Genomic DNA, 24257 nt, shown 5'->3' with positions numbered 1-24257 from the left:
CCATACGATTCCGTCCATCCACAATACAAACGACAATCATTTCTACCACATAACACTACTACGGTCACACATCATCCGATTAAGGATAACACCTCTCTCTGAGGATAATGCTCTCACTTCACAATAACACTCTCGTGTACGTTCCCGCTTAGCTGAAACATTTATGTTTCACTAAACATAACAGTCTCCTGATATACGCTTTCTCTTCTAGATTATCCTCTCCCGCTTCACTGGTACAACTCACTCGTTCGTACCCTGCCGATAACAGCACCCCTCATACACGCTTTCACTTCCCAATACCACACTCCCCATTCACTTTCTCGCTATCAATACTGTGCAATATTATATATAAAGCGCTACGCTTTACTTACTAACAGCTATCCCATCACCTGTCAGAACCACGGATATCGACCCTAACGTGCACGATCGGTTTTTATGGTAACCCCATGTCCACACAACGCGACAGCGCCCCTCTGATCCTCGCTCCTCAACAGAGATAAAACTCTCTCTATCTCGATCACACTAAGCTATAAATTACTTTTCATTGTTGGTCTGTTTAAGGTAATCCTCTCACGAAGACTTCCTCAAAGCGATATCGTCGGCCTCGGTTATATGCAACCTCTCTTTGTCATTGATCTTACCAGGCGATAACCAGCTCCTCATTAATGCATCCATTGACCGCTCAAGACTGTACATATACCCTACCGTTCCCGCTAAACAATAACAACAATGCCATGATCTCTCCAAACTATGCAAACATCACCCATTCTCACACAATAAGCAATACAACTACCACCCACGCGTTCACAATATATTACAGCACTACCATCCGTTCGTCTCACAATAAATACCAGCACTACCATCCATGTTCTCACAATGAATTCCACCACTACCATATATGCTTTCACAATAGACAACGCAAACCACTCATGTTTTTCCAGTGATTTCAATACTACCATCCATGTTAACCAATTGATACCATCACTACCATCCATGCTCTCGCGAATAATTACAATACTACCTTCCGTAGTCTCACAATAATGAACGTGGAGGTCTATGATCCCACAAATAAGAACCCAATCATAGACGTTACCACTAAAAGATTAACCTATTATTGATGTTCTCGCTGAGCAAACGCCCACATCCCTTTCCTCTACGCCCCTACTCTATCTTCCCCTCATATTCAACCTTCATTCACTGCAAGGTGTCGGGGATTGAGCCCCTTAACGACTGCCCAAACAGACTGCATTCGCATCTATTTTGAACCCTATCCATGGCAGAAGTTCCTGATCCACTGGTTCTAACTTCAGACAGTGTCAGTTATGCTCTACACCAATGGTCCCGAACGCTGCCAGTAGCCTGAAAGTATACGCTGAAAGTTGCCTCGGTCGTGATATACGTGCATGTGCAACCACGGAACATTCTGCAACAACTTTCGTCTTTTCTGTGACTTCACATGCCATACGCATAATAACTAAATAGATTTTGGCTTCGTTGTAAAATAAAAGCCAATATGTCAATCAGAGCACTGGAGCTCCTGCCAATCGCTTCTTCGGCCTTGAGTGGGCGGGCTAATGCCAACACTTCCCATCTAATATCCGAACTGAAAGTAGCAAGACTTAACGGCAACGGCACAGGTTCTATCGGCGAGACTTTCCCTCAACAACGATAGCGTCGAGAGGAACAGTGTGAGAACAAGCGATTTCCCCAGTCACTCAAGATTGATTTGATCCTCTACAAGTTGATTGGATAGCTGCATCCGATGTCGTGTATTGGGGGAGAGAGCAATCACCATGTACCTGACCTGGCGAAGGGTGGCATACCTGTTTACCTGTGAAGCTGAACGCTTGTTTATCGCCTGTATCTAATCGGCAGGTAAGGATCACTCTTCATGCTTATTCGCCGACTTCTGTGATATTTGTGCTGTCAGGTAAGGATGAAAACATGCACCTATTTAATCAATTATAACCTTATCAAAGTAATCTACACATTGTCTGTTTACTATGAAAGGCGGTTTCAGAGAGCAAATGAGTCGAGTACAAATACATGTCACTCAAATTCGCTGACTTCATTAAAATAAGAACTGCTTAAATGCAACAAAACAATGTTGTACCATCTTCCAGACTGATATAAATAAGGAACCCAAATAAAGTATTTCTGAAAACGATCACACAGAATTCATATTTAACCCCTGCAGATTATTTTATCGTTACTTGACAAATGCGAAAAAATGAAACCAGTGAAAACAAATGCCAACTCCCAAACAAATACCAACAAAAGAGCACATAAAAAGTGTTGTCACGACGTTGTCTCTGTAGAATAGAATGCAGCTTGATAAGTTTGAAACATGTAGAACTGTTTTCGTTTCAAACATGTATGATATATGAACATATACACGCTATATACAAAATGCTTATTATTTTTTTTTCATAAAACATTCTGTCCTATGATCTCTTTGGCCATAATCTGTGACTACCTTATGATGTGTTCACTCAGGAACCGATCTACAGTTTGATTCACATATGATATTGACACAATGACATATGCACTGTTGTTAGCATGAGGAGCAAGGGGTGTGATCATCGTTCATCGAAGTTTATCGAAGTATCGAAGTGTTTACTCAAATACTTGCTGAATTCTTTCAACATAGTTACTAACCCATTGCCTTGATTATTGAGTTTATGAGTTCTTCCGTACTGACATTGACTGACTTGACCTTGACTCATTTGTGTTAGAAGCGTTCGTACCTTGTGGCTGGTCATCATTACGTATTCTGTGACAGATAACAACAGCTGATGACATGTTGTAAATGTCTGTCAGTTACACACAAGAAAGGTCTAGGGTGATTATCCCATATGCTTCGACCATGCTTCTAACGCTAATCAATATAACGCTTACAATATTCGAACGAATCATTTATGTACAAATGTCCATTTTCAGATTCCCCACCTGTTTTAAGATGACAGCCCGTGATATTCTTACAATACTGTTTAAACCCACTCCAACAGCCCATGATATTCTTACAACACCGTTCAAAGCCACTCCAACAGCCCATGATATTCTTACAATACTGTTCAAAGCCTTTCAACAGCCCATGACATTCTTACAATACTGTTCAAAGCCATTCCAACAGCCCATGATATTTTTACAATACTGTTCAAAGCCATTCCAACAGCCCATGATATTTTTACAATACTGTTCAAAGCCATTCCAACAGCCCATGATATTTTTACAATACTGTTCAAAGCCATTCCAACAGCCCATGATATTTTTACAATACTGTTCAAAGCCATTCCAACAGTCCATGATATTCTTACAATACTGTTCAAAGCCATTCCAACATTCACTGTCTTTCTCACTCACTCCAATACTTACTGAAGACAGTTGTATGGCCATTAACCTTTCCGCAGTGAAGTAGAGTTCAACCAATTTTGGTTTTGATGGGAAATTGTCAAGACGCCGCTATCGTCCAGTGCGGTAGTCTTACATTTGAACTTTGTGTAAATGCAATTTGCAACGGCAGATTGAAGAAATAACAAAATGAAGTTTAGCATGAAAATAACAGGTCTTCCATCATGCTTAGGCCTATCTCTAGGGGATGCTCGGCCTTTTTTCACTGACTTAAAATCCTCAACTAAATAAAGTAAGAAGACCATGATTAGCCATTACATGATGGTAATGGCACACGTGGGGTTACGCTGTTTGCATAGACACTTGTGGAGTAACCATCCGGCTTATTTACATATTCATGATCACACTACATGAAGTAAAGAGACCATGTAAACCTATACATCTCTTTGACATATCTGAATTAATATTTTTAGTATGACAGTTTACTGATCTTATAGGTTTGCCCTTTGACATTCGCCATCGCCATCTACTGTCACTGACTGAGGTGAGGAACGACTTTTGCAAACAGATCGCGTTATCACATTTAATGTAGGATAGGGTTATAAGTCATATTCACATTTATGTTTGAGTTAGGGTTCGACCTAACGAGGGGGCATTGACAATAGACATCTTAGACTTTGCAAACGGGGACAAAATAATGGTAGCTTCAACCCTCCGGGGAACTGCCTACACCATTTATGATCTATGACCTTGGATATGACCTTGCGTTTTCGGATTAAATTCTATTTTTTGGTGGTTTAGGTTGAAAATTGTAATGTACAGGTTACACATCTCTCAAATCGGACCCGTCTTGGTGTTCAATGGTGAGGCAAGGCTCCTCCATGTCTGTGTGTACATGGATGTCTCCATAGAAACAGACAAATGAACAAATGAAGGCGATAGCGGGCGGAACAACCGCTTTAAGTGCAATGTAACTGACATATTTCAGGAATTATAACATATTTTATAGTCAAGGGGTTAGATATTCTATATACACATATCGAGGCTAGTTCATGTGGAGACTGAGTTGGTCACCGGTTGCCGCTCAGTATAGAACGCATTGGACATGCAGATATCCTTCAAACCTTGTAACTGTCAGAGTATTTCAGAAACACATGTGCCCCTAATGATCTCAGACACACATGTATCATCATGGCAGGTACAATGTAATGTATTAGCAATATTCAGGTCCCTATTTTGGAGTAGGGACTAGGAGTACGTTTTACGTCAACACTCAGAGTAAACGTCAACGGGTCAACGCCAGAGGATCTAATGGGTATCTGATGAAAAGATATATTCTGTTAGGATTAATAGTTAGGGCAATTATGTGACTAGAGAGTCAAGGCATAAGATGTTGATATGAACCTGCCACAACAAAACATCCGCTACTTGCATGCAAGATGAATTTAGTTAGACATCTGTTGTCTAACGCATGCCTCCCGACGTCGGCCTGTCGGCTACAAGATGATTCAGCGATCAGTATCACAGGCAACGATCAACAATATTGTGACACGGCGATTTGACGTCAGCCCTAACATCACTCATGACCATCCCAGCTATCAATACAAAGTGCCGGTGTAAGAGACACATGACTTGAAAGTTGTAGTATGGAATTGCAACGCTCATTTTAGTGAGAGGTCTTCTATTTTTATCAAATGCCTCTGATATCCTGTCATAAAATTCATTGACTGGCTTGACCAGGACTTTCAAGGGAAGCCTGGAGGGAAATCCTGAGTTCTAAGCAAATAATGTCTTTAAAAAAATTATGGTCCCGATAATTTTTATATTTACAATCGCCAGAGTACTTAAACACCTGAAACTGAAGACACAATAGAGGAACTGGTGTGTAAACGTTAGTTGTTGTTTAACAGCGCTATCGACAATATTCCAGCTACATGGCGATGCGGTTTAACATCCGACGACACGGGACCTCGCCGTAAATCCGGCTGGAAACTTGGGGCCTATGTTCGGTGAGAGCTCAGGCGTTGTGATGTGTACACACAATAGGCTCATGCTGGTGTTATATCGCTCGACACGAAGGGGAAATTGATAACTAGAAAATCATCCATGTTGTCATACAGCTGGGTACTTTATCATCCATTCATTTACCGAGTTTTCAATACTTCTATTTCTTGTGAGTAATATGAACATAAACGTACATTGTGCTTCCTAATAGCCCTTAAGCATTTGTATACATGAAAGGGAGGAATACATTCTACATGTACACCCTGAAGATGATATCCGGAGCATTACTAGCATGTTTACCGTGGCTATGAAGATAATACCCCCTCGGCTGCAGTAGGTAGGTGCTATACACCACTGTTGATCGACATCACTCGAGTCTTGTTTCACTACTGATTGCAGTGGTTCCAATCGGGTGGACAAACAGTTTAGACTACCTGATACCCTGTTCATACCCTGTTCATTTAGAGCACTTAAGATGTGTGTTCGTTACAGGATCCCTCAATGTGTCTCTAGAATTCGAATATACAGAACCATGCACAGGACATCTCTACTAACGGCTTTGGCGATTGTGCAATACCGACTATATCTGGGCACGTGTTTATGAACCACACCCAAATACTGATCATACCGAGCGTTTGCGTGAAACCTTATTCAAAAGCAAATCCCTGTTGTGATCGTGTTACAAACTGATGTTGTGCCTGGCAACGACGTTTTGATTGTTTACTATGTCACAGGTCACTCAGAAAGAGTGTGCGAAATAACCACTGGTCTACAAGCCCGTTGCTTGTTAAGGTCCAGTCGGGCCAGTAAATCTCCACAGTTATAGGATATAGTGAATGATAGAGATATAGCTAGTGAGTATTAATGGCTGCTTTATCAATATATCATACTCATAGAATTGTTAAGTTATAATACACTTTTAAATCATTCAAGATTAAAGCCTGGTAAAACTGTTTATGATATTATCAGCTTAATGAAGACACCCATTTCATGCCGACAACATCTCATTCTCATCTGTTTTTTTGTGCACTTTCACTTAGATGCTACATTTTAATTTCGTGTGTCGGTCGGTATGTTGGTAGTAACTGTCAGGCATAGGTATTTGGAAACAATCTGAGAGCTCAGGGGATATCCCGACTGACCAGCAACATCTGAAAACGATCTCACTGCTCAGGAGCTATCCCAACTGACCAGCAACATCTGGAAACGATCTCACTGCTCAGAAGCTATCGAGACTGAACAGCAACATTTGGAAACAATCTCCTAGCTCAGGAGCTATCCCGACAGACCAGCAACATTTGGAAACAGTCTCACTGCTCAGGAGCTACCCCGACCGATCAGCAACATTTGGAAAGGATCTCCTAGCTCAGGAGCTATCCCGACTGACCAGCAACATCTGGAAACGATCTCACTGCTCAGAAGCTATCGAGACTGAACAGCAACATTTGGAAACAATCTCCTAGCTCAGGAGCTATCCCGACAGACCAGCAACATTTGGATACAATCTCACTGCTCAGAAGCTATCGCGACTGAACAGCAACATTTGGAAACAATCTCACTGCTCAGGAGCTACCCCGACCGATCAGCAACATTTGGAAAGGATCTCCTAGCTCAGGAGTTTTCCCGACTGACCAGCAACATTTGGAAACGATCTCACTGCTCAGGAACGTTGATCCTGGAACAGGCAATCATGTAATTGACATCTTTGTCATCAATCTACGCAATGTGGCCACAGCAGCATGCAGTAAACAAGCCAGATAGGTTAAACACCTCGTCCCGTTAGTTATCTCTCATGCGGGTTTATGAAGTTATCAGTGTGAAGGATTTGTTGAATGTGGCCAGTGATTAGTGAAAGTACCGTTTTGTGTAATAAATGCATTAGTAGAAACATTTTTTAAAACAATTGTAATTGAATCATAAGTGACTCGGTGTAACATGATCTATTCCCCACTATACACATTACTGGAAGCTGTTGTTATAGAGTAGCGTAATATGAATTCCGACATGTAAAAAGTCTTGATGAATAAAACTTCCCGAGAAATACGTTACATAGCGCTATCCGTGTTGGTAACTATAGAGATTCAATCATTAGTTTACAGTGTGATAAACAGCAATGTAACACAGATGTGTCGGAGCACATAATCAACCCCAAGTTAATAGGCTATCATTACTCATGATCGTATCGCATGCTTCCAGGTCTTGGAATGTGGTTTTATCATCATCTACCCTTCCTTCTACTGTCGCAATGATTTGTTATTTCTGCGTGTCTGCAGAGCGTCAAACTCGAAACCCGATGTTTAAACCCCCTCTTCTACCTTTTACAAATGTTCCGCAACAGCCACGATTACTTTCCAGAGATGAACTACTACGCCGCTTTAAATGAATGGGCCTTTATTAAATGTAGAGCATATTCATATTCCACGTGCACCCTCTTGTCTTACAAGTGTTAAACGTTAGTGCATAGACACTTGTTCTTGCAATGATTTGCTTAGTTTAATGCACCAGAACACTGATGAGCAAACCTTGTGCTTAGTTCGCTGGAGGATTCCACAAAACACGCAGTTGGGCACTGAAAGAAGTGAGTGATCTTCTGACGATAGCGCTCGCGCAGTCTAATGAGATTAGATGGTACAGTTGTTACTTGATGTTTCTGTCGCGATGACCTTCTGGCTACACTGTCAAACTGAATCCAGTGATAAGTTGGTCTTTGATAGTACATTCAATCCAGCCCCCATTATATGCTATTTAGAAGAAGGAAATGTCGAGGGATATTTCTACAAGGCAACATGAAAGGGACCTATTTCGAGATATCCAATTGGAAGCATTTTCCGGCGACATGTCAACCACTCATCGGTTGTTTCTTTGTTGAGTGTTAATTATTCAACTGAGAGATGACTGGTATTTGTGATGCAAACTGAAGCTTTTTATTTTTTTATAAGTGTTAAATGAACAATGTCCGTTGCCCCTTATATACGTACTGTCACTGAGGGCACTGGTTGTTCCCACTTACTTAGGTAAGTGCCTGGTCTGCTAGACGCTACGGGAACACATGGACTGCGGAAGTCGTGGTCGCTGTAGAGGACTGGCTCTACACGTGGGTCAGCTGAGCACAGTTGGAATTATCGTAACACTAACCTGGTGCATGCATCCTATGACATTCTCGATTCACATGATAAATATGAGTCCTGTGACACATGTGAATATGCAATGTCTTTTAGGGAATGTAACATATGTTATATTTTGGATTTCGCTTTCTCACTAAAGAGTGTGGGTTTGGATCCCGGATGGAATTCAGCCCCAAAAGTACTAGAACCTGTACTTTACTAACAATGTGTCATCTCACTTATAACATATGGTACATTTGACCACTGTAGGTACTCGTAGCTGAAGGCCGTGGTAGCCGTGACAGTTTACACTTATCACAAAGTCCGTGGTCTAGACTACCAGTTGCCCGATTCCATCGCACTTATTGCAGTGAAGTTGAGTATCCATAGAACCTGGTTTTCTTTCATATACACACATGATAACCTGGAGCATGTCGTGAAACCCTTTCCCGTTACCTTATCATCCGTGCTCCGAGCCTCACTGATTCACGACGAACATCTCAATAGGACTTTGTTTGTTACCTTACTATGAGTTCCCTAAATGTTTCAGAGTATGAAACTTTGGTATTTGGACAACGGTGAGCATACCGTCACGTTCGATTCTGTTGTACCAGACCTAAAGCTGTCGGATTGTAGTCAGATTATTGACCGAAGACTGAGGCAGGACATTGTACATACCGTATATTACATCACTGGTGACTCTAAGTTTCTATCCCAGGAGAAGTGTTTTATTTGAAGCTGTAGTTTCGTGCCGCCTCAAACTGTTAAACACGGTACTTGAAGCGAATGAAAAATCGGTCTATTCATCAAAGGACTGTCAACATAAACCCTATCACATACAGTGGCCGGTTTAACAAATGTTGGTCAGCCGCGTTAATTGAATAACACTCGATTGAGCAGTCTTTCGGTTGAATGCTGAACGTGAAATTATATTCTGGCATTTCCTCTTCAAAGAGCGCTAACATAATGTCAAGCCGTAGATCGACTAGAATGTTCTGGTATAAACATTACAGTCCTTTTTTCAAGGCTAATATCGCGTCGTTGATTACATAAAAATGTCAAAAGGAACATTATCTCTGATCAATTATCCCTTACTCTTGCATGTTTCGCTTCAGGAAATAAAAACGTATTGCCTGCACTTGACGAAAGACATCATTCGCAGGCTACGCAACACAAATCACCAAAAGAATTAAATTACCAGCATGTGTAGAAGGATAGGTAGTATCACTCTGGACCATTCATTTATTCTAATAGCCATTCCATGTGCGCTTTCTGCATGCGTGCGGCTCCACGAGGTACACATTCTGCGTCGTGACTACGAGAACTATCACACAAAACAACGTCGTAATGACTTTTATCAGGTGCGCAAATTGTGCCAGTTGGTTGGATTTAATTGCTGGTTATTATATGGCAACACAGGACTGAGCATGTGTTACGTCACAACTGGCATCAATCTCTGTGTTTTTGTGACAAAGCTTTTTAAGTTATTTGTAACACGACATTTGAACTTAAGAGGCAGCCTAACTGTTTATGATAACCGTAATGGTTTGGGAACCTTGATAATCCATCATGTCTTTCAATAAACCACGTTTCTGTGAGACGCACTAGGACATGATACATTAGTAAAAACCGTCGACTAATGAACTTGACAATCGGATAGCGAGCTTATAACAGACCGTATTTATTCGGAAAAGGACTTAAAATGTAACTGATATTATTTTTTTACATGATCCTCCGCATGTATTTTTGGACTGGCTGTCTTGCTAGCCTCTTTCCATTCACAACACAACTGGATGGATCATCAGCTTTGTGGCATCGTGATGTCAGGAACCAATAACACGGGAGAGTGTAGACGACAGCAGGTGTAATTACTTCCCTACAGCACTGTCCAATGAGAGGAAGAGCATTACATGAGTGGGGAAGTAAGCGTTCGCTCATCACTCCGAATATGCGGGTTTGATTCTTCGTTTATGGGGTTTGATAGATCATTTGCTCATAATTCTGGATTGACTTATTCAACCTGACTATACAGGCTACTTCTGGTAGCTGGGATAGCGTTCGGGACGTTAAACAATACACCGTTACCCATAAACACGTAATTGTATACAACACACGCGGCTACATAGGCTTCTGTGTGAAGTGTTATACGACACAGGAGGATCCAAACAAACGCATTCACAGCCATATCTGAAAGTGAATTTTCTCCCCTCTCGTACTACACTGCTTGGGTGTTCGGTTGGTCTGTTTACAGTTATCATACTGCCCAGTAAATATGACTATCACTAATGACGCCTGCAACCAACATGTGATAAAGGTTTAGCCTCACCAGCTCACGGAAACATCGACTCGTAATGCTCCCACTTCTAACACAGACGGCCATGTTATGATAGTTCAAGTAATAACATTTGAAGAGGCCGAAATGCGTTTAGATAATTCCACTGACCGCCACTAACCACATGCACGTACACTAACAACGCACAGAATGAACACATATTAGACTGAAAGGGCTATGCAGATGTGAAAATGTGGCTTATGAAATAGACACGTGTCTAAAAACCTCTCTGCAAAATGTCGGAATACGACATTTCTTGAACACACCTATGCGTATGGATACAACTGTCACTGAAGCCGCCTCACCATCTAATGTAACCTTTCGCCCATAAACCAAACACCGGGTCACTATCTGCTGTGTACTCAGACTCTGACCGATTTGTATTGCTCTTGTCAATAAACCAACAGTACGTTTTCCTGCCGACGTGTCTACTGTTTAGTAATGTCGTTGGTTTCGATTTGGAGTGAATACCTCCCCGTCCTAGTAACATCCAACATAAAAGCTGCGATGCGTCTCCCTGTAACATTGCCGATCACCAGACTAGACCCAGCTTAAATGCGATGACTTGGCCAAAACTATTTGATGGCCAATACCCCACTGGGGAATATGTGTTCCCTGGCTTTAACGGTTGATTAATTCAGATTCCCCTTCATGCGGTTGCAACGGGTGCCACAGGCAAGGCAGGATGTGTTCGTATGTTTTCACCACATACAGGACATGCTTTGAACTTCGACCCTTCTTTCAGTAGAGATTTCTACAGGTCTAGGAACTCTTAGTCAACAAGCGAGTTGTACCGCTGAGCTTTGAAGTACAATATGGCGTTGAAATGGATAAAAAAGGGAAACTTGAACTGCAAATTAATCAAACTGATCATTAAACTGGAATCCATACTATCAACCTACAGTATATTTATAGAGTCTTTTATGTGAATGTTAATGCAAAGCCGCAATAGAAAACCTGTCTTGGACTTTATCACGAATTGGGTCATTTGGGAACGACGCAGGTGAAGAGGTTATGATATAAGTCAGAATTTATTTTATTGACGTCTTCAAAGAACTATGTGTCAGGCAAAGCCATTCAGGAAACATTACAACGCAATAACATATCCATGTAGCTATGGTTTCTGAATGTATTGCTCTATCTGTCACACCAAGATACACGTTATGCAGAGGTTTTAGCACCACAACAGACGGGCTAACCGTACAACAAGAGATGTACGATTCTCTACGAGGCATGTTAATCTCCGAATACTAAGGTCATGACCTTCGTGTCAATAACACTGCCCTCGCCACTGCCTGTCTCAGACACATGCGCTGCGCTAACAAAAACAAAACATAACACTTCCTCAACGACCCATGTCGGCGAGTGGAAGAAATTAACAGAGAATTTAATAATTTTAGCACTCCCCTAAATTAGATCTGCTTGAGTATTAACACATGTTTTCAGCAACGAGGTGTGAAAGGTCAAAAGCATCCTTCAGATAATTCCCATCTCGCTGGGTGCAATTTACGTTTAAATTTCGTAAGAAGTACTTTCGTAACGAGGGACTTCCCTGGAAAGATACAACCGTCCATGGCTTGCTAGTAAAGTTAATTGGTGTGTCGTATTAGAAAATCGTAACGATCTACACGTTACGAAATGAGCATGTTGATACTTACAGAATGAGCATGTTGATACAATTCATGAAAACAGTAGAAATAGAATATGCAAATAGTTAATGATGTTAATAAAGGCGCGCTCCTTCAACTGGTTATAATGAATGACCAAAGGACACTGGAAGTGAGTAGGGACAATAGCGATAGGTGCTGAGTAGGCAGATTCGGAGTGTTGACCTTATTCCACATAAGATTTGCTCCGCTAAGTCAAATAACATCTAATGATTACAATATATTTTCAACGTATAAATATAGAAATACATGACTGGAAGAGAGTGATAGATAACACTGATATGCACTTTCGTACGCAAATGGATATTGAAATGTTATTTGATTTGATATAACATATTGAATGTTATACATGTATATATTTTTTTTAAATAAATGGCTTATGTTTACGACATTAACTACATAATATATGTAAGAACACGCATATGTATGTGCGCGCTTTAATACATCCGGAATAACTGATAGAGACGAACGGAACCGGTGCATCATTGGATTGTCTGATTCAGACCAGTTTACAAGAGTTGCTACAAATATCTGTTCATGATAGTAGCACTTGTATGATCGAGTTATGACTGTGGAACGGGTTTTGTCGCTAGTATTTAGTGAACATCTTGAAATGTATTAGCAAGATGGATCACACGTACCATTCATGCAGGGGAAATGTTTCAAACAGGTTTACGATAACCCAAAATATTCCCTACTGACACCAGGGCGTCACAGGCCAATGTTCCACACGAATCGAACTCAAGTAGAGAGCTGATATGAAAACGTCCACATGCAGCTCATTATTCTGGTGTTGCGACATATTTTAAATATGTACCCGATGAACACCGCGTAGCGGGTGGTGGGGTTGTCGCTGTTGTTCTTGTTGTTGTTATGTTTTCTGTTCCCGTTCACTATACTTCCTTGATAGTAATCTGGGAATATTGAATCTTGAAAATCTGGGAATTGATGTTTAGTAACACATGCTTGTCGATGCGCATGTTGATCACTGGACTGTCAGGTCCAGATTCGGTTATGTATAGACATAAACCCTGAATATTGCTGAGTGCGGCGTAAAACTAAACTCACAGTCTTTAGTGAAAAGGAAAAATGGAAAGTACTGTGGGGATAAGATGTGTAATGACACCTCTCGTTTTGCAGTTTGAGATGCGTGCGGGTGGACATTTGCGATGACTGTGGGTGGACGCTTTCGATTAGTGTGGGTGGACGTTTGTGATGACTCGTTAGCACTAACCTCAGCCAAGAGGACACCCGTGACAATAAGATCTGACTCGCTCATATCACCATATAAAACTGATTCGTGTTATAATTATTATGTTTCACAACTCGAGGCAACTAACCACAACTGAATCATGAGCGTATATTGGTATGTTACCTCTATCGTCCCGCAAGCTATATCAGATGAAGATATGTAATGTCATAACGTATACTGTACTATTTAAATTTTTTGTCTGAAAAATATGTAACTCAACTAAAACGTTGTAATGTAGTATTTTTTTCATTATTTCAGAGAACCCTTTGAATTTTTAAGCACAATATTGAACGATAACATATTTTGATGCAAGCTGCTGAAAAAAGATTGATTTTTTGGAACTTGGGAACTGACGTCATTACGACACTGTCACAGACAGGTGGAAATGTCTTTCTGGGAAAGGAGGTCTCCAATGCTTCAATGAGTAAGGAAGTAAAATTTCCCTGGAATCCTCTGAGGATTTCCTTTATTCTTTAATCCAACGATCAAGATAAATAAGAATATACTTCCCTTACAATATGGTTTCATAAAGATGTTTCCAGTCAATAAAATGTGATGCTGTTGATTTTGATGGTTTGTTCATGCCTTAAAAAGACTACATGGAAACATGCTCTATTTCCACAACCTGTCTGGAATATTAGTGTTTTGAAATGTTACAAAGCAAAGTTATGCACTGAAAAAGACTTCACACCAGTCCGCCCACAGCATGACACCTGTGTATCGCAAGTTTCTGTCTCTGACAAGAGGATCAAAATAAGTTACTGTTTTATTGACACAACAAGGTGAAGTCTAGTCTCGACATAAATGGCAAAAACAAAATGTTTCAGACGTTGAATTGGTCAAACTCTTGCACAACAACTTATCAGTCAGGCCACAGATGAAACAAAAATCACGTGCAACATATGCCATATTTGGGATTTCACTTTCATAGTAAAGTACACATTCTAGTACTTTTTGGTTGAGTCCCATCAGGTATTGGAACCCGCACCCTCAGAGTCAGGCACCTAATCGCCAGCACACAAAGTCAGCCGCCTAGCCCGCTAAGCCACCGCGACTTCCACCAAAATGAAAGTCGGACAGCTGGTAGTCTGGACTGCGTACTTTGTGTACCCCTCTGATAAGTGTAAATTGGCACGGCTTTATTGACGAACGCAAGTTCCAGCTCTTCAACATCCATCCCTAGTTGAGCACCTTTGGGAATAACTGGGACGTCATATTCGTAAACGCCAAGATCAGTCATTGACAAGGAATGCTTTGACAGCTACCCGTGCAAATAGAATGGCGTCGGATCCATAATCAAGATGTCAGAAGACTCACCTACTCAGGTACCGGATTCTGGCCTGCATCACTGCCAGGGGTTGCCACACCCTGTATTGCTGCCCAGAAAGTTGTAAAAGTTCCCAATCGATTATACATTGGCGAAGGAATACTGGATGATGCACCTCATATGATATTATATCACGAGCTGCGTCGCTTTCTTCTTGTAATCCATTTTATACTGTTGCTAAAGGAGTGTCTGTTGACAATAAAACATTTAATGTTACTATGTTACTTTTGCTTAAGTTTTAGACCAAAAACATACTTGGTGGCGTTTCTTTTTGGACGCTAGTTTACAAACCTGTGCATTCTTTCAAACATTACATTTATAGAATTGCCAGAATACCAGTTAGAAGCGCTTTGTTGGGATACCATTAAAGGATTAGCCTCCCTTAAAGCAGTCGCTATATGTTATGTACATATATATGGTTACACACAAAGTCAGCCGGCTTTTGTAACTTTTGTAACAGATTTGAGTTTCATTGTTTGTTGAACGCATGACAGTAGTATTTTTAAATACGAATTTGTTTTACAGTACATCAGTTCATGTGTAAACAGGACCTACAAACAGTATAGAATGTTTTGTAAAATCTAGTTGAAAATAGTTGCCTGAAGTAAGTGGCTGCATCCACACTAGTAAGTCTAAACCTTTTGATGGGCGGCATACAATGAACTTCAAATCGCACCTGCAGCCCAGGTATTGCATTAAATCGCATGAGCAGAAAATCCGATGTGCATGTGGCACACGTGCAGCCTAGTCAGTTCAAACGCACAGTAAATCTGTTAAGTGTTTTAAGGGCGGAAAGCAAACTTGTTGATGGCCAATCCTGGCAAAGTCACGCCTATGAGAGTGAGCTCTTGCGTTAAACTGGAATGTTTCAAACAGGAACGGTACAAGTTGTTGCAAGGCATTTCGGTGCTCACTGGAAGAGCAAGCAATCTCTCATGGAAAGAGTGCAAACAGGCTGGCAACGTCAGTGAACACCCACTATCTGGATTTCCACAAGTAACTTCACGCTGGGAAGCTAATATCTGTCTGGTTCCTCTACAAATCGTACAAGACAAAACTTGGACAGCTCGCAGCGTCCGATGGTTTAGGCCTTATTAGTGCAAGAACTGTGAGATTGCGTACTACGAACAATTTCAATGTATGTCCGATTCCGATGACATGTTTGACATGATCAAGACAACAGGTTAGATTCAGGGCCTAGTTTTTCGAAGCTCTCTTAACGCTACGCTACGATTGCCGTACAGACTATCTTAGCGCTAAGAAAGCTTTGACAGTCTAGGCCCAGGCCGCTGAAGCTGAGGTTAGACTTCTCCGGGCAATACTATCAGAACGTTAACGTGTAATGGAAGAATGGATGTACATCACTGTTACCTCCTTTGGTCGTTGGAGGTAGGTGTCTGACACTTTGAGGCGTTATCTGTCCGTGTCTAGAGAGCAAGACGACGTACTCGCATCGGCAGCTAGATAATTCTTGAGTCTGTGACCCCTCACACTGCCTGGGCCTGTGACCCCTCACACTGCCTGGGCCTGTGACCCCTCACACTGCCTGGACCTGTGACCCCTCACACTGCCTGGGCCTGTGACCCCTCACACTGCCTGGACCTGTGACCCCTCACACTGCCTGGACCAGGGACCCCTCACACTGCCTGGACCTGTGATCCATCACACTAGTACTGCCTGGACCAGGGATCCCTCACAGTCCAAAGGCCTCCTTATAAAACCTAGACCTGGGAATCCTCACAGTGCTTAGACTTGGAATTCATCACACTTCTTGGGTCTGCGAATCTTCACACTTCACAGGCCTGGAACTCCTCACACCGTCTGAGTTAGTTGTCAAATCTCTTGCCTATGGAACACGTTTCGAAGACGTTATGCTGACCATACAGTCCCTACAAATCCTCCTGTGTAGCTTGTGAAGCGTTTGTGTTAAACTCGTGTCTCTGTTACGGTCGGTCATAATCCGAACTGACTTTTGACCGGACGTCAATTTCATCCCACGGATCCCAGCCGTGATACTACCCGATTACTGCTAACAGTGGCGTACGATCTCACCCATCCGTCACCCATCCGTCACTCATCCTAGACTCATATTTACTGAGGACATGCCTTGGTGCTGTAAGAGAACTTAGTGTTCCGTGTACCTCAAAGTATTGTTGCAAAGTAGTTCTTTATGTGGAACATGTTTGTGTTGGTCGTGGTCAGAAATGTCCTGTCAGTGTTTAATAAATGTTTGTTCCATTCGCATCAGTTATACGAGGGAAATATTCTTGTCTCATCAGCAATGGCAATGGGATGCGGATGGACCAGTAGACCAGTAGTCACAATTCGCTGTGTAGAGGTGTGCAGTTAGGTTTGCCAGGAATCTGTGATTATTAGTTCGAATCCTGGTTCGCCGTGATTATGTTTCTCTACACCATACTCGCGCCCACTGGTTTCACCAATCTGGCAAACGCCTGAGACAGTCATGTGTCCCCTCACACCTTACTGGCACGCTGTGATATAACTGGAATAATGTTACAAGTGACGTTACAACTGACTCACTGGGTCGTAAATAGGATGTTATAGAACTCATGTAAGCGAAAACTAGAGGTACTGACTTTTCATGTTTACAGTTGACTTAGGCATGATCAAACATGAAGTAAAACATTCGCCTCCCCTCACCATACGTCATTTGGCATTCGTAGATTGTACATAGTAAAACATGATTTCCCATTGTAGCGTTCGGGTTTGATACACAATCCTAGGATTCAAGGTGATCTTCCATTGACAGTGATATTTTAATCCTCCCTATTCATGGAACTCATTAACCCCTCATGAACAAAATAATATGAATGATAAAATTACTATCGTGAGAAATGTTTTATTCCGAGTTTGCTGAAGTGGAAGAAGTGGATAATGAACGCCTCTACAAACAGCTGGACATCCATAGTTTATAATGTGTAACAGATAACACATCACCATAGGCCAAATAATAACACGATTGAACTCGTCTAGACCGAAAACTAACTTTGTAAAGTTATCTATATGGAAATGAAGACATTTTAGATACATTCGCGTTTATTCTAGGCTTTCCTACTGTCAAAGTGCATAGGCAAGAATTCATCATAGCGAATACTCCGTGAGCTAATTGGACGTCCCAGGTCTTGTTGGATTACTGAGCAGCACACACAGAAGACCCATTTACAACCATGTCGTTTGTCGCCGCTGGTGGAGTTATATCTGCTGGTGTCGGCAACGCAGATATAAACATGCATGAATCTTCAACATCAAAGAAATTTATAGACCAGTTTTATTACTTGTTTTCTGGCTCAGCGGTCTTTTGTCTTCTGATGTAATGATTTGTGTCAACGTAGCATATCATAACAAATGTCAGAATGTATGGGCAGTCCACGTGCGACAGTATTTCTCGTGGTTGTTCATGCAGCACGTGTGCCAGTGAAACTTCCAATGTAACCAAAATCTTTTTTTAGCCTTACACCATCAGCCGCTCAGTGTGGGCTGGTATCCGATTTCGGAAAATCTGTTGACTTGGGACAGTCATCACAGATACCGGAATTGCTCGAGTTACATACAGTTACGGTAAAGCAAAGCACAGTGATAAGGGTCTTCAAGTAATATTACTCCTCGAAGAAAATGAGGATTATTTACACACATTTCAAAGCACTTGAATATCCTCTTACAGAATATCATTGCATCAAACTTTTGATAAACTATCTGTCCCACGCTGTCAACAACTGCTGCTGGCACAACAACAACGGAACAACGTCATATGTAGTCATTTCTATGGAAACTGTTTCAAATGAGGAGAGACCACTAGGAAACACTGAAGACGTCCTAAGCTTTTCAAAAGTCCGAATTGCGATTTATCGTGGAGAGCTGAATAAATCCTGATCGACCAGAAGCAACACTTGAAACTTGAGACGCCACGAGACAGAGTTTCCAGGGCGGCATACTGTAATACATTACTGAAAAGGAGCAACATGTATAGAACTGATGAAAACGTCTTGTCCTTTCTTTTGATAACAGTATTGAAAATCCAAAGCAATGTTTGGTAAAACCACAACAAACATCATGCCAGATGGAATATGTCCCATTACTAAACTGAACCACAAATGAAGGTGTCAACAGACCGCGTGGCGCTTGTGTTCCTGATGTGTGAATCCACTGACAAATAACGCTTCAAAGTGAGACGTGACATAATCAAATCTGAACATGCATAAACCAAAACATAATGACTACCTAACTTGTAAATTCCCCAAATTGCCCTCCCTAGATATAGCATGTAAAGACAAGGCACAGATTCATCAACTAGTGTCAGGGTTCTGCAATATACATGTAGTATGTCTGAATGATATATGTCCCGAAGGCTGAAGCGTCTGACATTGCTGCACAGCAAAAAGAGAAAGTTCACTTTTGGAAAGTAGACGATGTTTCTCTTGTCATTAATGTTTGTGGCTATTTCATGTCTCTCTAGTTTTATACACATATCTACGCATCTACGTTCTGGTCTCAAGTGGGCATATTAGTGGAAGGGAATAGGTTAATTGTCCATGACTAACAGGATATTAGATCAAGAAAAGCATGGACAGAGGTAAGACTTGGGAAAGGCAAATGACATCAAGGTGTGGTAACATTCATCATTTATAATGTAGGAGACAATGATTTTTCTTTCATAACAGATTCCTTTTGTGTTTCCGATGCTTGGTATTTCAGCACTGACTAGTTTTCATAACCAGTAACTGCAGATAATAATAAGCTACTGAAAGGCAAATATGTCATTTCCATGGACTATAAACACGTTTGAAACTTGAATTTAAGATTAATATATGACCTGAGAAATTTCAGCTTGCATTGTTTCATGCTCCTTTTTGGTTTTTCGCAGTATGAGTTGAGCTGAACTCTGGGCTAGTTGTCGCGATATGGTGCGCGATATGTTTTAAGCAGTGAATTAAGAAGTCTTATACATCAACATGTGTAAATATGCTGACACAACCCATGATGACCTTCTAATCAGTTCATTATATTCACAACAACACATGTTCCATGAAAACTCCACGTCTACGTACAATGACTGACCGACAGCATGCAGGAATTGTGAAATGATATATGCGCCAATCGGTGGCATGGACTCATTTGTGTCCTTGTATTTATCGACGGGGTCTGTGTCACTAATATGGGATGATGATTTTTATTAATCGTATTTCCAAAACGGACACTTGAATTTCTCTAGTATATTTCTGGACAGATCTGACATATTATGCTTTCACTGTATTCTGTCGTGAAGCGATGACTCGTTAAACCCTGCTGTTTTGATTACAGACTGTGAACTAGAGATCATTTGATAGGACACGGCCTCGCTACTCTCCACCTACAGTACCACTAACTACCACTTCAGTAGAGATCAATTTACACTCGATACACTCGTATAAAGCCAGTGCTCATGTTTTCTTATCTCCAAGATGGTTGTAGTGCCAAGCCTGAAAGCTCAGCCTGAACTGCAGACACTCTACCCTGCGGCAAGGCCCGTGTCTAATATTGACGCTTATTCGACAGACATACATTGCACTGAACTCTGATTGTGGAATACACTGATTTCCATGCATGATATCAGAAATAATTGACATCGCTGAACAAAGACGTCAAATGTGTCCAAGTGTTCGTTCCACTACAACCATACCGTTTACACATTGTGCACAGTTTGGAGACGGTGTGTTGGCTACATGGTTGAATACCAAACCATTATTCCAATCAAGTGAACCTACCACGTGTCAGTTTGACACTTCTTTGTGATTGTTTAATTATTGATCGATTGATCAGTTTATGCACAGCAATGCATGTTCAACTGCGGGGACGTTTATAAGTGGTTAAATGTGCCCGAAAACGCCCAGAGGATTGTAACCATGCCAGTAACTAATGGCGCAAGGTCCAATACCCGTTGTGATCACTGACAAAGGCAGCGCGGCAGCATGAAAGAGACACTCGCTAAAAGCAGTTCTGTGTTCTCTTTGATAACCAAAAAATTACTATAGTATTTTCTTAAGATAACCAAAAAAGTGTTCCCTAAAGTTCTAAACGATCTGAAGGTAATTCGCGTTCTTTCTGCACTGCCTCATAATTTTCACAACAATAAAACTCGAATTAACTTGAAAGAAATCATATTTTTTATTGTCCTACTAGAACCGAATATTTCACAATCGAAGTGCTAAATTCAACGAGGTTTATGAAAAACAATTTAGTTGCTAGTTGCGATAACTTTCATCTGAACTACCTAGACGCCTATGTGCTAAACAATCCAATCGTATCCGTGGTAAAATTTTGAAATTGCTATTGAACAGGTATCCGACAACAAGGCGGCTATGTAACAATGGGTCAAATCATACAACAGTACGCAATGTGAACAGATATGTCGCAGCATGACAACTATATATAATCAGCAATGCTACATAGCAGTAGAAAACACGTGTGTATGAGCGAATCTTACGCGAGGTTTCTACAGGGTAAATAACTGTCACGTTCATGCCTATTGGACAATGAGGAAAAGCGAGCTCATAGTCGTTATCCCAATCGAATCTACGTACATCTTTAACAGGTCTGAAATGTACCAGACATGCTACCATGAATCGTGTTAAAAAATATTCTGCAGACATTTTGAACTTCCTGTCACTGAGAAATGGAGAGAAAAAAACAACAACATACAACAATGTGGTTCATGTTCAATTAGCACCACGTACTAGATAAATCTTCCCGGCAAAAGGCGGGAACAAGTGTACCAGATTGCTGCCACTGAAACTCCCAGCTGTGATCAATGAGAACTCGATGCTGTTATCCTTGCGCGGAGTAAAGTTTGTGTAGAACAGGCACTAAATCAAAATTCGGGTATTTATGGCATGGAGTGTAAAGCGAACCACTGAAAATATCACAATTTTTACCAAGTCAGCACGTCAATAAATGTAAATGTCAGTGCATGTAAGATTGACAATCTGGCCAGTTTTCTGATTGGATAAACAGATCAAAGGAAGGGATTGCGTGATTTGTATTTATTGAAATGAAATGAAGATTGCTGTGACAAAATATAATAAGGTTAAACCAACTTCATTTGGCTTTATTGAATTCATGAACACTTTATTGGTACTCATTTGAACATTCATCAACAAACATTTTGCATTGCGTTATAATTAATTCCCTATCTGAATCACGTTATGTGTAAGTTTTAAACAAACGGAAGAGTTGACTTGCCATATGTACTAAAGCACACAAAAGCCCATTTTCGCTGACAATGTGCAATGTTTTGTTGTGTTCTTTACAACAAAGCAAAATGATGAATCAAAAGTGTATTTTTTCAGGTGGTAATAATCAGATATTACCGCATAACGAAGCAAACGATATTTCCTTTGAAGATGGAACCAGCTGCATCACAGCAAATGACACGCCGACACCAGGGAATAACTAGTCATTTACAATATCCCTATGTCACAGATGTAAATGGACAAAGGGTCGAAGTAGTGCATATTGCAATGATGACTGAAAATCAGTGTTGGCTCTATAAGGAGTGAGTGAGTGAGTTTAGTTTTACGCCGCAACCCAGCTGTATTGCGGATATCTGTAAATGATCGACCCTGGACAAGACAATCCAGTGATCACCAGCGTGAATATCGCCACGTGTCGACAAGTCGGCGAGTCTGACCACCCGATCCCGTTAGTCGTCTCTAACGACAAGCATAGTTTACTGAAGACCACTGTTCTAACTCGGATGCTCACGGGTCATAAGGACATGTGAGGGCATCTGAGAGCAATATATAGATACATGATAAACCTATGCAAAGTAATAAGATATACACTGAACTGCAGCTATGGCCTCCTTGAGCGTTGACAACAGCGTTGCATCATCTGTAAATAGAGCGGGTCAGTCGGTTGATGACGGCCACATGAGTTCAGTTGCAGTTTTCGGTATTGGTCGCACATCATTGAGCCTCTTCCAAATCTCTCCCCACAAGTGTTCTACCGGGTTTAAGTCTGGACTGAGGGCACCCCACTGAAGAGTTTGTATGTCGTGTTGAAGGAGAAAGTCTGCTCTGGCAGTATGGGCATGCGCGTTGTGCTGCAGGATGACGTGGTTTCCATGACAGCCAAAGTGTAGCATGACGAAGGGTCTCAGCGCTTGATCAATGTATCAGGCAGGTGTTACACAATTTCCTCTAGCAGGATCAATATTCTGAAACACCATAGGGCCTAGTTTCTGACTGAGAGCAGTAGCACCCCACACCATTATGCCCTGACCTCCCTACGAGTCTCTTTGCAGGACACAATCATCTGGAAAACGCTCCCCGCGTCGTCGCCACACTCTCACTCTGCCATCAACCGTCGAGACTCAATACTAGCTTACCATGTCGAACAATGAGGACCGCACCCCGGTAGGACATGCGACATCTGACGTTTCTCTGTCCCAAACGCATACGCACTGTGTCGGTGCTGATTTGTTTTTGGTGATTGCCAATGGCTGTCCGTGCAGTTTCTGTAGCCCTAGCGAAACGATTGACACAGGCAGTCTTCCACTGCGAGGACGGGCGGCTATGTTTGCACTGGCTTGGACTCGCTGCTGTAGGCGGTATATTTTTCGAACATGAACAGATAAAAATGATTTAAACATATCTTGCAGTTTGGCCAGCATTTGGCCTTCCTAAAATTTGGTCCTTCTTTTCCCGTCATACTGTCGAGCAGTAAATAAATCGACGCGTGTTCGGTGGCTCTTCTTATAGGGATGACACCTTGGGATGCAGGTGTATTGTCGTTTTCATGAAATACGCACAAAAACCTCGTCCCGTCATTACTTTAGTAACTGCGATTTGAAGACATAGGTTGTTTTTGTATAAAATACAGAATCTGAAACCAAAGTTTCTTGAACATTGCCTACGAATCAGATCTAACTACCATGTTAACAGGGGGGAAAAATAAAATTAAGATGAAACTTATCTCGCAAAAGGTTTGGCATGGTGACATTTCTTTCGTGGTTCGGTATGTATATGACTTGTTTTAGGGGTATATGCATACGTTTTAAGAAGGGTTGTATTCTCACCAGAATCTGGCCTGAAATTGGACCTTATTCAACGTCATTAGATTAGGTTTTCTGTCCACTCGCGTGTGTGTGCGTGCGTACCGCCGTGCGTGGGGGAAATATTCGCAATCAAGGCAATGGTATCGCTCTCCGTAGAAGGCGACGTAA

The 24257-nt window shown here is 41.4% G+C and overlaps 1 protein-coding gene across 1 annotated transcript in view; it reads left to right on the top strand.

Moving 5' to 3' along the window:
* The first annotated feature begins 1694 nt into the window (after positions 1 to 1694).
* LOC137297968 (probable G-protein coupled receptor 139) overlaps positions 1695 to 24257 on the top strand; it is a 73920-nt gene continuing 51357 nt past the window's right edge. The window contains exon 1 of the mRNA XM_067829974.1: positions 1695 to 1875. The gene's annotated coding sequence lies outside the window, so the exon portion shown is untranslated. The remainder of the gene's footprint in view (positions 1876 to 24257) is intronic.

Source organism: Haliotis asinina, chromosome 10 (assembly GCF_037392515.1).
Source record: "Haliotis asinina isolate JCU_RB_2024 chromosome 10, JCU_Hal_asi_v2, whole genome shotgun sequence".
NCBI classification, from domain to species: domain Eukaryota; kingdom Metazoa; phylum Mollusca; class Gastropoda; order Lepetellida; family Haliotidae; genus Haliotis; species Haliotis asinina.
This window is presented reverse-complemented; position numbering and strand designations above follow the sequence as displayed.